This window comes from Pleurodeles waltl, chromosome 9, assembly GCF_031143425.1.
Source record: "Pleurodeles waltl isolate 20211129_DDA chromosome 9, aPleWal1.hap1.20221129, whole genome shotgun sequence".
Taxonomy (NCBI): domain Eukaryota; kingdom Metazoa; phylum Chordata; class Amphibia; order Caudata; family Salamandridae; genus Pleurodeles; species Pleurodeles waltl.
The window spans coordinates 719,592,952-719,608,490 of record NC_090448.1 but is presented as its reverse complement, the minus strand read 5'-3'; the positions used below and the strand labels follow the sequence as shown (position 1 = coordinate 719,608,490).

Sequence of the window (15,539 nt, the reverse complement as noted above, 5' to 3'; positions counted from 1 at the left end):
TAATTTCCAACAGCAGCTGACCAGGAACACTAATGCTCAGTCGTGACTTGGGCGGCTGAAAGGGATGCTTACGGTGCCACAAGTTTGTGAGGGTGGAGGTTCATAAAGTGTGTAAGACTCGGCACTAGGAGTAATTTTCCATCTTTGTTTTTCCTCCTTTTCAGGCACAGAAGAACAGGGATTGCAAGTGTATCTTTTCAGGCTGAAACAATGTCCAGGACCATTCCATAAACCGGTGCTTGAGGGCGTTTTAGACACTTAAGCATAAATAGTTGCTGCAGTTACTGGGCTCCAATATTAGAGGTGGGATGATATGTCAAATGGATCATTACCAGTGTTTAGTGAAATGTCAATTCTAACCTCAAATAAAATGTCTTCATTTTTTTTTTTAACAAATTGACAAATGTGCCTGTACTAAATAAAAACCAACGTATAGGCACACACCAAAGTTGTCTAGAATTCTTTTGAGTGGGAAAGGGGTCTACATTCTCTCCAGAAATGCAGTTTATTTGCCAACTGGATGCAGCTGTTCATGGAAAGCTGCTCTGAGGACATTCAGATTGGGGCTGGATTGTTGGGGAAGGTAGGGTGCAATACTGCTTTGAGTGCACACTGGATCTGTTTTGCAGACCATGATGCTGAAGGAATGGAAAGCCAAGGACCTGTGGGCCCGACTAGACTGTTTTCTGAATGTTATGAGAAAGAAACAGTGATTGGTTTAATATTTTATACGCTGAAGGATCTTCTCTAGTGTAGGGATTATATAAGCAATAGAAAGTGGCAGTTCTACCAATGCCAGGAAACCAGCAATTTCTAGAGCAGATGCTAACCAAAGTCAACATGCTCTTTATGCTTGTAGACAAAACCAATACCACCCAACTAAAAACGTATCTCCCAGATCTTGCATCAATTTCGATCAGCAGCAGGACCAGGCTATGGCATAGGGCCTGTTGAGCTTTTTAAGTTTTGTGAGGATCAACCATCTGCGATACCTGCCATTTTGCAAGCCTGGGTCTCCTAAGCCTACCAGACAGGCTCAACCCTGAATCAGTCAGTCTTTCTAGACTTTCCACTGTGGCAAGAATGTCTGCTGCAGAGAGGGGCTGCAATTACTGATGCTCCAGAAAAAATGTGGATGGCATGACAAAGGAGAAATAGGATACTGATTTTAGGGCCGGGCTACAAAGCTGCTCCAACATACTCATTTTCCTGACTGCTTCATCACCACAGAATCCACTTAATACCCCACTGTCTCTCTCCTCATGCCACAATTGCATCCTGGAAGGTTCCTCTGTATCATATTCTTTAACAAAGCCTTATGTACAGCAACCCACTGTCTTCGAAAACCTCAATGTCTCACTCAACATTCACACAGATGGCATCCAGAAAGATTTTAAATTCCATAGTGACGAGAACTCCAAGTTCTCAGTTACAAGTTTTGAGCTGATGCTATCACTGATGGAGGCAAAAATGCTCAACCTCAATGCAGCAAGTACTAAGATCCAAATAATACACAAATCATACAACATATAATATTCTTTCCAGTGTCCCTACCTTGGTTTAATTTATTGATTTAATGATTTAATGATTAGGAACAAGATCCACAGACCTAAATCCAGGTCCAGCAGCATTGGACTAGCTTCCCCAAAGCATATATTTTCTAAACAAATGTAAACCCCTAACTGCGTCCTCATAAGTAGAACCCTTAACTATATTACTTCTTGCCCCCTCCATCTCCTGCTAACTGAATGACATTAGCTTCCACGAAGAGCTAAATACGTATACCATACCCCGGCTCTCAATCAAAACTATTATCACAAATAGATATACAAACCCACTAATTATCAAATGCCTTTGCTGGCTTCCTATGATTCAAAGCCACCAATCCAACGCTCTCTGCCAAAGCCTAAGAAAACTCCCATTAACTGCATAAAGAGTCACCAGTCATTACATATCCACCTACGCCAGCACCGGGCAATTAGACTGCCCCATCATCAGTTGCACACCACTTCCATTTTTTCCTCAACTGAACTACCTGCTTTCCTTACGAAATTACACAGGGTTTCCCATAAATGACTGCGTCGAAACCACCTAATCACAGAATAGTCTATTGCTCTCTAAGACGCTGCAAAATGTGCATTAGAGAAAGAAATACTTCATTACAATTTAATGCCGTCTGCCTGCCTGGATGCAGCTTTCCTATAGAGATGTGGCTAGTGAGGTCTGTGGTCTTCTCCATGAAGCAGAGCTCTTGTAGACGTGCTGCAGGGGATGTGGAAGGCCTGAGGACTGGTGTAATTTGGCCTTCTGCCAATCGTTTTAACTGCTTGATCGGATTGAAGGTTGGGTGGGATTCTGGATTCATTCACGTGACTGAGTAGTTCTGTGAAACCTACAGTTAAGAGGATGCAATTTGTGCAGTGTCCTTAAATTAAGATTGCATAATTTAGTAGGGGCGTCACAAATGAGGTTGGGAGCAGTCAATGGGTTTCCAGGGCCCACTTTCACCAAAATGTATTTATATATTATTAATTGCAAGCAAGACTGCCCTTGATTAATAATGGAGGAGTTTATGTGGCCAGACCACTAGATGGAGGAAGGCGCCATATATTCTCTTTCCCTGAAGTATCTTTTTTATAATACCTAAAAACAGGTGTTGCTTATTGCACTTGACCAAACCGGAAGCAGCATCCAGAGGGCGCTGCTTTAGGCCTCACACTAACTTCTAACAAGGCTGTGATTCTGCAGTAGAAATTGCGAGGGACCCTCTGCAGTGATGCCCTTTATGGCAACCTGGCACTATACCACTTACTAATTCTAAACATTTATGACTACGAAATGCTCTTGAAATGCCAATAAAGTTGCATATTAAACAGCGTGTTCGCATCAGGGTCCAGCGCAGTCCTTATTTGCAGTGTAGTCTCAGTAAAGAGACAAATGTCGAGGTTGGCACTGGTAATTACTACATGCTTACAATGTGGTGATCAGGAGGAATATAGGGAAGTGAAAGAGTGCTCCCAACCTAGGAATGTGACTTCCCAGCAAGCCTTCAATACTGTAGAATATTTTATTTTACTATAGGTACTCTAAAGTGCTACCTTAACTCATGGCTCCAGCTTACGATCATGAAATTAATAAACTGTTACCATTTACAGTGTGTGGTACAAAGGAAGGGTACGGGAAGTCGGGTACCCATGCAAGGATTGGTTAGTGTGAAAATGGAAGCATTCATTCTTGAACTCACTTGGGGGGAAATATACTTTTGGATAGGGGCAATTGATGTAGTTAAATATAGTGCCCTTGCCAAGCTGCAGTGAAGGCAGTGGGGCTGTAGTTGTAGCTTCTCACTGAAATTGTTCTGGAAAACACAGAACTGGATGGAGGAAACATCCCAAATTATAGAGTCGCACTTCTGGAATTCAAAGTTTAGGACTATCCTCGGGGCATTTTGTACAATATAAAACTCACGGGCTATTGGTCTCCAAAATCCTTTCAAGGGGCTCCAGTCAAAGGTCACAAATTCATCATTCACCCACCAGCGAGGGGCAGTGGTTACAAACCTTTTACTGACATTTCTCAGGAGAGCCTGTACATCTCCGTTATACTTGTTCCGAAGGGGGCTTCTTAACCCCATCACGAAGATTTTAACAACTCTAATTCGAGAGAGGCGAGGGCCCAGTATGGTCAGCCCACAACCTATTGAAGTAAGGGAGCTGATGGTCGGGCTTCAACACGCTCTATACAATAGTGAATATCTACTCAATTCCAGCTCAGCTGGTTTATTAGGCAGCCAATTTCTCAAAGCCCTGTAGTGGCATATACGAAGCTCATACAGTATTTCAAGAATACTTAAACATGTTTTTGCCTAGAGATAGACTGGTATGCTGTGCTCCCATTAAAGCCTGTTTATCAACGTAAACCACGTTAAAGGCATGTTTATCAGGGATTCTATGCAGACAGCAACCAGATCACAAAAGAACTTGCAGACTTTGACAACGGAGCTCATGCAGAAGTCACAATGCACAATCCTCGCCTTGAATCTGAGTTGTGTGGATGCAAAACAGCCTGCTGAGCAAAAGCTCAGGACAACTGAGCTCTGCATCTTCAAACAGAAGGAAGCAACCTGGACAGGCACTGAGGCTGTCACGGTGAATTGTGTCTTTTGTGGTCAAATAGGAAGAAGAGACACAGATGGGTTCACAGGCAGCGACGAGATGAATTTCAAACAGCTCTTTCCAAGCTCAACACGCTAGCAAAACCAAACCCTAGCTTTTGGAGGGCACTAGCACGAAGCAGAGGGTCAGGGCATCTCCTTAATCTCTCTTCAAAAGGCAGGTTTCAAAGGGAAGCAGAGACAGGGGCAAATAAATATTCCAAGGCCAGGGCCCGCTGGTTTCTTTGTGCCTTCTTTATAAGGGAACGTGGTTCTAGTGGCACAGATTTTGTCTCTAGGACTCGTTGAGCACGGGATTGACTGGTTCCCAAAAGTCTTTAATCTTGTAGAACTGGAGGACTCGTGAAACTGAGGACACTGCAGAGAGTTTTATTTCTAGGGCAGGAGTGGCACAGAAATCCCTTTGACCTGCAGACACAGACGGCTCAGGAAAACAGAGCATCTGTCAGATATGCTCCAGCCACTGGCACAAGGATGATTCCATCACCTCGGGAACAGAATGGTTTGACGGACGCCTCAATGAGTACAAAGAACAGAGGGTAAAAGGCATTTTGGCAGAAGACAGCGCCAGTCACCTGCAGGACTGGAGGGCGAATGCACATAGAACTGTAGGACTGAGCAAACCTTCACAGCGATATACTGATGAGAAACACGACTGGTGAACTCGGGATTGATGGGAAAAGCAAAGCATTTCCTCTATGTCATTGCCAGCCTCGGAAGGACAGTAGTAATCCCGCAGGGCTGCACAATGATGCACAGAATCACACCTTTAGAACTGATAGACTTGGGGGATTGGAAAATATAGCATAGAACCTTTAACATGAAGGAATCCGAGTCCTTCTTACTGTAGACTATTCTGAACCGTCGTCCCTGGCTCTCACTTGGTTTTCCAGCTCCGTTTGCTGCTTACAAATAACATAAAATGCATGCTTGCATTTACATAGTACATACCAAAAGCAGAGCCTCTGACCTAAGGGGTTTGTGAATTGGCAAAGGCCTACAAAGCACATCACCCTCACAACCAGATGTGCTTGAACGCTGAACCAGGTAACGTAGCAAGTTTTACCTTTGCGGTATTTTGAGCAAATCCAGTGAGGAACTGATGCTTGGTTGTAAGAATGGAGACACCCTAGGTGTCTGGCACGGGGACAGATCTAGTTAGCACTTGAAACAAGCATTGTCAAAGCCAACAGGTTTCACCTATGCAAAAAAAAAAAAAAAAAATGCTGTGACGTGGCCAGTGTTGACTGTCATTTTTCCACTTTAAGCCCTGTTTGATAGCAGCCCAAGCTGCTGTGCAATTAGTGTACAAAAAAGCACAGGGGAGGGGCAAGTAACAAAAAAGAAGAGGGAGGGGTGGATTGCAAACAATGGACAGCAAGAAGGGCAGGGAGTGAGTTGCAAATAGACAATTGGAGGAGGGTGGGGGGCGGGTTACAAACGATGGGGGTGGGGGGGGGGGCAGGGGGATAAAACAACAGACCGCGGGAGGGGGAAAGAAACTGACAGCAGCAGGAGAGTGGGGGGGAAATCAACATGAGGGAGGGAGCAATAACAGCAGGAGGATTACAAAGGGAGGGAGACAGACTGAAGAGACATGCAGGCTGACTGCATGTTACAAAGTGAAGTACCACCTGCAGAAGTATGTTGGCCAATGGAAGAGGAAGAACAGTGGCCGCAAGCAGGAAGCTGTACTTGGTCTGTGCTCCACAGCAGGAACACACAGAAAGCTCCAAGATAAAGCCAGATGTTAGGAGGAGGCTTGGACCAATAAGAAACAAGGGAACAACTGACGTGAAAACCAACCAATGTTAAGTAATGGGTGGGTCTAAACCTGTTTTAAGTTTTTTTGGTTTTTTTTAGTTTTTGTTTAGAAGATTATTTTTTTTGTGCAAGTTCTGTGCAGGCGAAACCTAAAAATCCATAACCTAAGACATAGATAAACTAGAAGGCAGTGGAATAGGGAAACCCTCACTTTAGCACCTTAAGCGTAGTGTGCCTCTAAGCCATATGAGCTGACGAATTAGTTGTTTATAAACCTCTTTTGTCTGCAAGTATGCAGGCAAAACACTTATTAAAATGACTGTTCGGGTATACATGAAAGAGGGTTTTATCCTGTGGGGTGGCATTCACAGAGAAGGAAACAGAAAGAAAAATAAGTACGATGGTGTAAAAACAGAAACAGGGGCATGAACAGACTAAATTAGCAAGACAGAACAGTAAGAAAGAAAAAGGGCGAGAGAAAAAAGATGAGTAAAACAGAAAAAAAGGAGAAGGAAGGAAAAGGGTGAAAGTTGGTGGGGAGGAATGGATGGAATGGGGAAAGTATGGATTGTTGGATGGGTGACAGGTTGGATAACAGTGACAAGAGGATGAATGGTCAGATGGAGAAAGGTGAATGGACGGGTGGATACATTAATATATTGATAGTGGGTGGGTGAAAGAATGGACGTATCGATGGGCTAATGGATAGGTGTTGGTGATGGGTTGGTGGAAAGGTAAAGAGATGGACAGGTGGATGGGTGATTAGATGAAGGATATATGGATCATGGAAGAAAGTTGAAAGGCTTTCTCGTAAGGAGATTCGTGTTTTCTCAGTCAGGTTCAGTATAATTAGAGGCATGTTTCAAGTGGGGGTACTGCCATGTTTTGGATACTCCCTTGCTAGCTAAACCATATATGAATCTCGCACAAAGGCGTGATGGTTTTAGCAGCATCAGTTTTTCACCTTTATCTGCTTTTTGAGGTCAGGCTCCGACGCTGTCACGAGCCTGACATGCTAAGCAGAGAAAAGGCGTCAGAATATGACATGTTCATGAGGAAACGGAACTGCTGCCTTGTGAGGGGATGACAGATTCTTGGGGTTTCTAAACCGCTTCCTTTCCACAGAAGTGTCCGCTGTTTCTTTTTGTCTAACAGACTTGTGTGGCAGAGATCGTCTGCCCTAACCTCCGAGTGATAACACGCGAGTCCTTTGATCAGAGGCTGTACGGCTTGGCCTCCTGGGGTACAGTAGCCAATACTGTACTCTAAAAACGGACGCTATGAAATGTCATTCCGGCTGGTTACCACACAGCCAGCTTGGCAAATAGTGTGCGCACAAGACAAGTGAGCATCTAGCGTGGAGTTCGCGTTCTGAAATATCACCCAGGAGGCTACTGATCAGAGTCCGCGAGATTAAGGTGGGAATCTAAGAAAATGTGGTCAAGCAAATGGAAATAACGCAAAAGGAGCACGTACGCACCCAACAGCGGATGCAAAACCGCTTGTACATTCCACCCCACCCCCGGGGGTGCCTGGAGTCAAACACTGCCCCATTAACTTTGTAACCCTCTGTGGCCCCACACGGACCGCTGGCTCCTCGCGCACACGACGGGTTCAAGGTTTCAGTAAACAGTGAGAAGAGGCGACAGACAACCACCAGGCACCGGTCACTGAGGGTTACGTCTTGCCGTCAGGGGACTCCGTTCCTGCCGGCCCCGCATCACAGAGTACCAGCGGTAACAACGCTGACCGGTCCCCGGAGTGTGCCTGGTATGTGCAGCCTCCTGGTCGGTTCACTTGAGGCCGCAGTAAAGGCCAGGCCAGCAGTCTGCCCGGCTGCAGGTAAGTAACAACAAGTCATGCGCGTAAACAGCTGGCCTGGGACTGCTTCGTATACTGAGCCTGGGCGCGGAGAGCGGCTTCTCCTGGTACTTTCCAAATCGTGGTGGAGGACACGGACTGACAGACGAGTACGGCCGCGTGGCATTCACGCACGCTCTTCCATGTGGCAAGGTCCAGGGGAGTAGGTATCAACTATGCAGCAGCACCGGGGCCCACTGAACCCCAAATATTGCTGTACTTGATAAGTATTTACGGGGACAATTGTCCTTCCCGGCAATGGGCACGCGCCAACAGTGCTACGCTGCAAGCCAGGTCACTTGGTGCCAGTCTCAGAAAAGGGGGGTCTCTCTCCATTGTGAACACGGCTGGAACGCAATAAGGTCTGGGCAAGGAGGCACGGTTAGATTGTGCTTGGTCGAGGAAAAGCCAAGCGCTCATCCTTTAAACATTCCAGGGAGTAACTTCCGGGTGAGTAGCGGATACAGTCAGCGTGGCAAAGTACAGCCTATTTCTATGCCCCAAGAGGAGAGGTCAGAGGACGTCATCTCTAGTGTAACTGCAGTCTGGGTGGTCATCCGAGTATTCAACCCTTTCCCCTTGAGTGATTGCATGAAGAGTATGAAAGGGGGTACATCATGCAAGCATGAAGTACTTGTATTCAAGGATATATGTCAACGCTTATTCAGGTCTCCCTATCTGCAGGAAATACACTGCTCCCTTGACAGTAATTTGTGGCCTGGACAGCACTGTATGCTCGTCTCTGGGGCAATACACTGTTAAGCATGCAGCCCGTGCTCATCGCTCACATTCTTCTGAACACAAGACACTGTTTTCTGTGGCTTAATGCACAGAAGCCTTGCGGGTAGTCTCCTCTAGAAGAAACCACAATCATGGGCGCCAAGCTTACAAGAAAACCTCCCATTTGACTGTCTAGCATTGGCCCTCAGAAAGAATTGAGGAGGAACACCTAGAACATACCAGAAACATGAGGCTCGTCCAGCTTCAGGGAGCCAAAAACAAAGCGTGATTTAACTGTGACCAGTAAATGAATACACTGTTGATCAGATTTGACCTTCAGGTCTAGTATGGGCGCTCTGTAAAGTATGTTCCAAGTGACTTATTCCATTCCTACCCAGGAGCAAGCTGGGGGAGAAGATCTACCCTTGAGGAGTGTCTGCTTGCTCTGCTGAAGGGTCCTCCCGAGTATTCAGGTGGCCCTGCACACACATAGCGAAGGGCCACCCGCTCCCATTGTCCCAGACACTCTCCTTGAAGAGCAAAGAACAATTATGGAGAAGGAGTGAATCTGGATTTCCAAGAGAGCTCCACAGCGCTCATCTTTGCAATGTACTTTCTCATGAGAACCCGATTCTACAACACCACTGCTTTCAAACTAAATCAAGGGTCAATAGCCATTTACATTCTGACAGTGTTATGAAAGAATTCTAGACTTCAGTCCCGTTGAAGACCCTAGAAGGAAGTCCCAAGGGTCAAATACATCAAACAGACAGTTTTCCCAGGCAGATCTTCAGAATACTTTAAAGGAAACCTAGAGCAATAAAGTTTTAGAAGAACTATTATGTACAATGTAAAAAATACTGAGAGTGGGCTCTGCGTCAACCATTGCTTATCATTATTTGGCTTTCTTTTTAATGATGTGTTTGCTTCTTATTTAATGGTTTTCCTTCCTCTGCTTGTTTGTCCATGGAGCATAATTTCTTTCCCATAATTTTGACTCAATCACTTATATTCTTCCACAGTTCACACCAGTCCACTACTTTTTTTTTTAGCAATCAATGGAAGTGCATGTGTATTCTTGCTCATTGATTGTGTGCTGCAGCCTCTCCTCACATCCCCACCCTCAAATGCTTGCACCTAAAAGCATGGCAATAAATATATTTCTCCTGAGGTTTGACTAAAGAGCAATTTTATCATGTTTTTTTCTTCTCCAATGCACAAGCTGCACGAAAGTACAAGTATGGAAACAAACACCAGACTTGTAGGTGAGCAGCAGGATGTTCCACTCAACTCAGCCAGAGTTGAGGCAGAGATGTACTTGGCAGGTCTTTCCCTTAACATTCTGTATTTTCCCATATTCACATCCTGTTGGAGGCAGCATGTTCTGGTTGGCTGAGGCGAGGCCTTAGCCAGACAGAACCTATCATTCCTATCAGGGGTGGGTGATTATACTCACTGTATAACCTGCGCTCACCCTGGGTAGCTTGGCACTGAGCAGTCAGGCTTATCACAGGGGCAATGTGTAAAGCATTAGCACAGCACTCTTGCACAATAAATACACTGAGCGTTACAAAAGAGGCTTCACACGAGGTGCACATAAAGAAAGTTTGTATTCAACACCCACATTAGTTAACACAACATGAACATTCTTGTAAATCTGGGCATAAATCACATTCAGAAACAACACTAGCAGTACTAGGCCCAACCATGTTAAAAACAAGATTGGCAATATGTACACTTGGGAAGAATCCTAAAATCCCTCCCAGCACCCTCATGCGGTGCAAAACGCTGTCAGCAAGAGACCCAACCCTGCAAGTATCCCAATTCAGTATCGCACAGCTCTAGGGTGCACCCCGGTTCACAACGTTATCAGCAATGTGTACACACAGATAATTCCAGCACTTTCAAATAGCTCCATGGCTTAGGCTGCACAGGTAAGAACCAATGTCAACCGTGGTAGTCTGTTGGCAAGGAAACAAGTGTAAGGCAACACCATTGTGTGGTGTAGTCAGTCACAGGCAATAACTCTCATACACTCACCCCACACCACTATGCGGTGCTACGGATATCAGGCAGACTAACAGCATGCACTTGCACACACTCGATCTCACCACCTTAATGCGGTGCACTGATGTCCGGCAGGTCATTTGTCACTGTATTCGAAGACCCCGTGGGCCCAAACCTCCCTCCACCTTTCAACCAATCCCTACTACCCCAGTACCCCTCACAGGCTGGAGATTAAAGCATCTTTTCTCCAGATACTAGGATGATCATGGCCAGAGTCACACTTATTCAGGGTCCTGGGGAAAAGGTGGGAAAAGAATAGATAGCCAGCTGATCAGGCAATAGTTGACAAATGGAGATTTGGTCACCACTCTGCAAGTTCGCTCAAAGGTCTCCGCATCGTGCCTTCCAGCATGGGACCAGGTCTTCAAAGCACAGGGGAGGGTCACTATAGGACACATGCTGATTCCAAAATAGTGCCCACCCAGGCCAGGCACTCCAGTACACAAATAGTTACCAATTTCACACTTCCCTGGAGTGAGGCACAACGTCCAGAGCGCCATGACTTGAGACGCATCAGATAATCCGGTCGCACACAAAGTGACACTTGTTCCGCTCCTCCCTGGAATGAGGCACAACATCTGGTGCGCAGTGACCTGGGTTGCACCAGAAGATTATGATTACCCATTAAAAACTACCAAATGCTGTACCTCCCTGGAATGAGGCAAAACATCTGGTGCACAATGACTTGAGTCACACCAGACAATTCTAGCAACACAAAAGATGCAAGTTCTCTGGTGCTACACGAGGTAGAATACGGCACTGCTCCGGGTATGCCACCACCTCCGAGGGTCTCAACCTGTGATTCGGACACCACATGCAATCAGCGTGCAGTCAGCATGTTACATGAGAGAAATGCGGCACAATCGACAAAGCGGGCCAGTGGGGTCCCGCAATCAGTAAATCTGCTCACAACCAACGAGACGCTTATGCGTGTCATGGCCCCACGATCAAGGGCCACACTCCTTGAATACTGGCAGTACTTTGAATGCTTCGCACCAGGCAATCCGGTCTCCAGGCACAATACTTAGCGCCAAGCTCACACTGCTGCAACCAGGTGGAATTCAGCAGACGATGTAGGAGCTGAGGAGGGCACCGCTCTCCAGATGGCACAGATAGAAGGTGTAGGCCTCTAAAAGGGAGTCTTTGATGTCCCTGAGGCCTCCACTGACAACAAGGGGCAAGCCAACAAGCCCTTGTGGAGCACACTTCAGAGTGCCATACAGCAGCAGGCAGTCTGCCCAGGCCAGCCACGATGCAGAAAGGGTGTGCGGTCCCTTCCAAGGGCAGTAAATACGCTTGTGCACAACAGATTCCTTTGCCAGTGTGCACCACGTGGTCCAGGGTCTCTGGTCCTACATCTCTACAAGTGTATTTCTAGTTTGCTGCAGTGGGGCACCAGTAATTATACTGTATTGTACCTTTGTAGTTCGGGTGGTTCACAGGATTCCCCTTTGAACTACAGATGTCTCCCCTAAATGTTAGTCCTGTTCTGCTATGGGGCCCTCTAATGCAGATCTTAATCTTAAGTGGGGCCATGATTTGGCCCAAGAGGCCAAGTGTCAAAACCTCTCCCTTTAATCTATCCAGCCAGGCCCTCAAATGGCAAAGGTCTGTAGTTCCAGTTGTGTGCCCAAGGTTTATAGGTGTCACTGGGGAATGCACACATGTGCTCCCTAGCCTCCAGTGTTGAATAGAGTTGAATTTAAAAAGGCACACAAAACGTTTTAGAGCACAGAAATAAACACTTTCTAGAAGTAAACAAAAGAGGGGTTGGGACTATATTTAGTCAGCAAGGCTAGGCCACTTTGAACTAAGAAAGAAGAACGGTTGCCAGTGCTGATAACTTTTAATCCAAATATTTTACCTTTGTGATCACAACAATAACTTACTGTGATCATCTGTTGTCTGATTTACAGTTAAAGGTACTCTTAATTGTATTTAGTCTTTTGTGTTAACATGTCATACATCGCAGGGCAACACAGAAGGAAAACTGGAACTTAACATAAAAAATAGTAAGTTACCCACATTAAACAACAAAATGATACAATTTACATTGCCAAAACAATTGTAATACATTTCCACAAAACATCTAAAGATTCTATCCCTGTTCATCAATTGTATGCTCAAGAGGGTTCCTATAACTTAGCGATTAGTGTGTAACCCTTGACAAATTGAGCCAAACTCCAGAGGACGTTTCAACTCCCTCCTCAGTCCAAGGGGTCTCCTCAGAACATAGAACTGGTGTAAAGTGCAATTAGCACACTACTTTAGTTGTAAGTTCAGGTTTGTCATTCTGACATGAGCAGGAAGTCAGGGGGAGGCAGGCTCTTATGTACTTATCTTGTTCTTTTGGTTCTTCTTTCTCATTGAATTTGGCAATAATTCTTGTACAGGGAGGGTAAATCTTCAAGAGAGTTTTCTAGACCCGCGCTCTGCCTTCTGTGTTGTCTCTTTGAAATTGGTAGCGTCTTGTTGTAGGAGGCTGGACTGGCTTGTAGTGAGTACCAAGGGGTACTTGCACCTTGCACCAGGCCCAGTTATCCCTTATTAGTGTATAGGGTGTCTAGCAGCTTAGGCTGATAGATAATGGTAGCTTAGCAGAGCAGCTTAGGCTGAACTAGGAGACGTGTGAAGCTACTACAGTACCACTTAGTGTCATATGCACAATATCATAAGAAAACACAATACACAGTTATACTAAAAATAAAGGTACTTTATTTTTATGACAATATGCCAAAGTATCTCAGAGTGTACCCTCAGTGAGAGGATAGGAAATATACACAAGATATATATACACAATAGCAAAAATATGCAGTATAGTCTTAGAAAACAGTGCAAACAATGTATAGTTACAATAGGATGCAATGGGGACACATTGGGATAGGGGCAACACAAACCATATACTCCAAAAGTGGAATGCGAACCACAAATGGACCCTAAACCTATGTGACCTTGTAGAGGGTCGCTGGGACTATTAGAAAATAGTGAGAGTTAGAAAAATAACCCTCCCCAAGACCCTGAAAAGTGAGTGCAAAGTGCACTAAAGTTCCCCTAAGGATAAAGAAGTCGTGTTAGAGGAATAATGCAGGAAAGACACAAACCAACAATGCAACAACGATGGATTTCCAATCTAGGGTACCTGTGGAACAAGGGGACCAAGTCCAAAAGTCACAAGCAAGTCGGAGATGGGCATATGCCCAGGAAATGCCAGCTGTGGATGCAAAGAAGCTTCTACGGACAGAAGAAGCTGAGGTTTCTGCAGGAACGAAAAGGGCTAGAGACTTCCCCTTTGGTGGACGGATCCCTCTCGCCGTGGAGAGTCGTGCAGAAGTGTTTTCCCGCCGAAAGAACGCCAACAAGCCTTGCTAGCTGCAAATCGTGCGGTAAGCTTTTTTGGACGCTGCTGTGGCCCAGGAGGGACCAGGAGGTCGCAAATTGGACCAGGAGGTAGAGGGGACGTCGAGCAAGACAAGGAGCCCTCTTAGCAGCAGGTAGCACCCGGAGAAGTGCCAGAAACAGGCACTACGAGGATGCGTGAAACGGTGCTCACCCGAAGTCGCACAAAGAAGTCCCACGTCACCGGAGAACAACTTAGGAGGTCGTGCAATGCAGGTTAGAGTGCCGTGGACCCAGGCTGGACTGTGCACAAAGGATTTCCGCCGGAAATGCACGGAGGCCGGAGTAGCTGCAAAAGTCGCGGTTCCCAGCAATGCAGTCTAGCGAGGTGAGGCAAGGACTTACCTCCACCAAACTTGGACTGAAGAGTCACTGGACTGTGGGAGTCACTTGGACAGAGTTGCTGGATTCGAGGGACCTCGCTCGTCGTGCTGAGAGGAGACCCAAGGGACCGGTAGTGCAGCTTTTTGGTGCCTGCGGTTGCAGGGGGAAGATTCCATCGACCCACGGGAGATTTCTTCGGAGCTTCTAGTGCAGAGAGGAGGCAGACTACCCCCACAGCATGCACCACCAGGAAAACAGTCGAGAAGGCGGCAGGATCAGCGTTACAGAGTTGCAGTAGTCGTCTTTGCTACTATGTTGCAGTTTTGCAGGCTTCCAGCGCGGTCAGCAGTCGATTCCTTGGCAGAAGGTGAAGAGAGAGATGCAGAGGAACTCGGATGAGCTCTTGCATTCGTTATCTAGAGTTTCCCCAGAGACCGAGACCCTAAATAGCCAGAAAAGAGGGTTTGGCTACCTAGGAGAGAGGATAGGCTACTAACACCTGAAGGAGCCTATCAGAAGGAGTCTCTGACGTCACCTGGTGGCACTGGCCACTCAGAGCAGTCCAGTGTGCCAGCAGCACCTCTGTTTCCAAGATGGCAGAGGTCTGGAGCACACTGGAGGAGCTCTGGACACCTCCCAGGGGAGGTGCAGGTCAGGGGAGTGGTCACTCCCCTTTCCTTTGTCCAGTTTCGCACCAGAGCAGGGCTAAGGGGTCCCCTGAACCGGTGTAGACTGGCTTATGCAGAATTGGGCACATCTGTGCCCAAGAAAGCATTTCCAGAGGCTGGGGGAGGCTACTCCTCCCCTGCCTTCACACCATTTTCCAAAGGGAGAGGGTGTAACACCCTCTCTCAGAGGAAGTCCTTTGTTCTGCCATCCTGGGCCAGGCCCGGCTGGACCCCAGGAGGGCAGATGCCTGTCTGAGGGGTTGGCAGCAGCAGCAGCTGCAGTGAAACCCCAGGAAAGGCAGTTTGGCAGTACCAGGGTCTGTGCTACAGACCACTGGGATCATGGGATTGTGCCAACTATGCCAGGATGGCATAGATGGGGCAATTCCATGATCATAGACATGTTACATGGCCATATTCAGAGTTACCATTGTGAAGCTACATATAGGTAGTGACCCATATGTAGTGCACGCGTGTAATGGTGTCCCCGCACTCACAAAGTCCGGGGAATTGGCCCTGAACAATGTGGGGGCACCTTGGCTAGTGCCAGGGTGCCCTCACACTAA

At 46.6% G+C, this 15,539-nt stretch overlaps 1 protein-coding gene across 3 annotated transcripts in view; it reads right to left on the bottom strand.

Annotated features, from left to right (window-relative positions):
• PC (pyruvate carboxylase) overlaps nucleotides 1-15,539 on the bottom strand; it is a 1,846,452-nt gene that overhangs the window by 553,904 nt on the left and 1,277,009 nt on the right. The window lies entirely within an intron of this gene.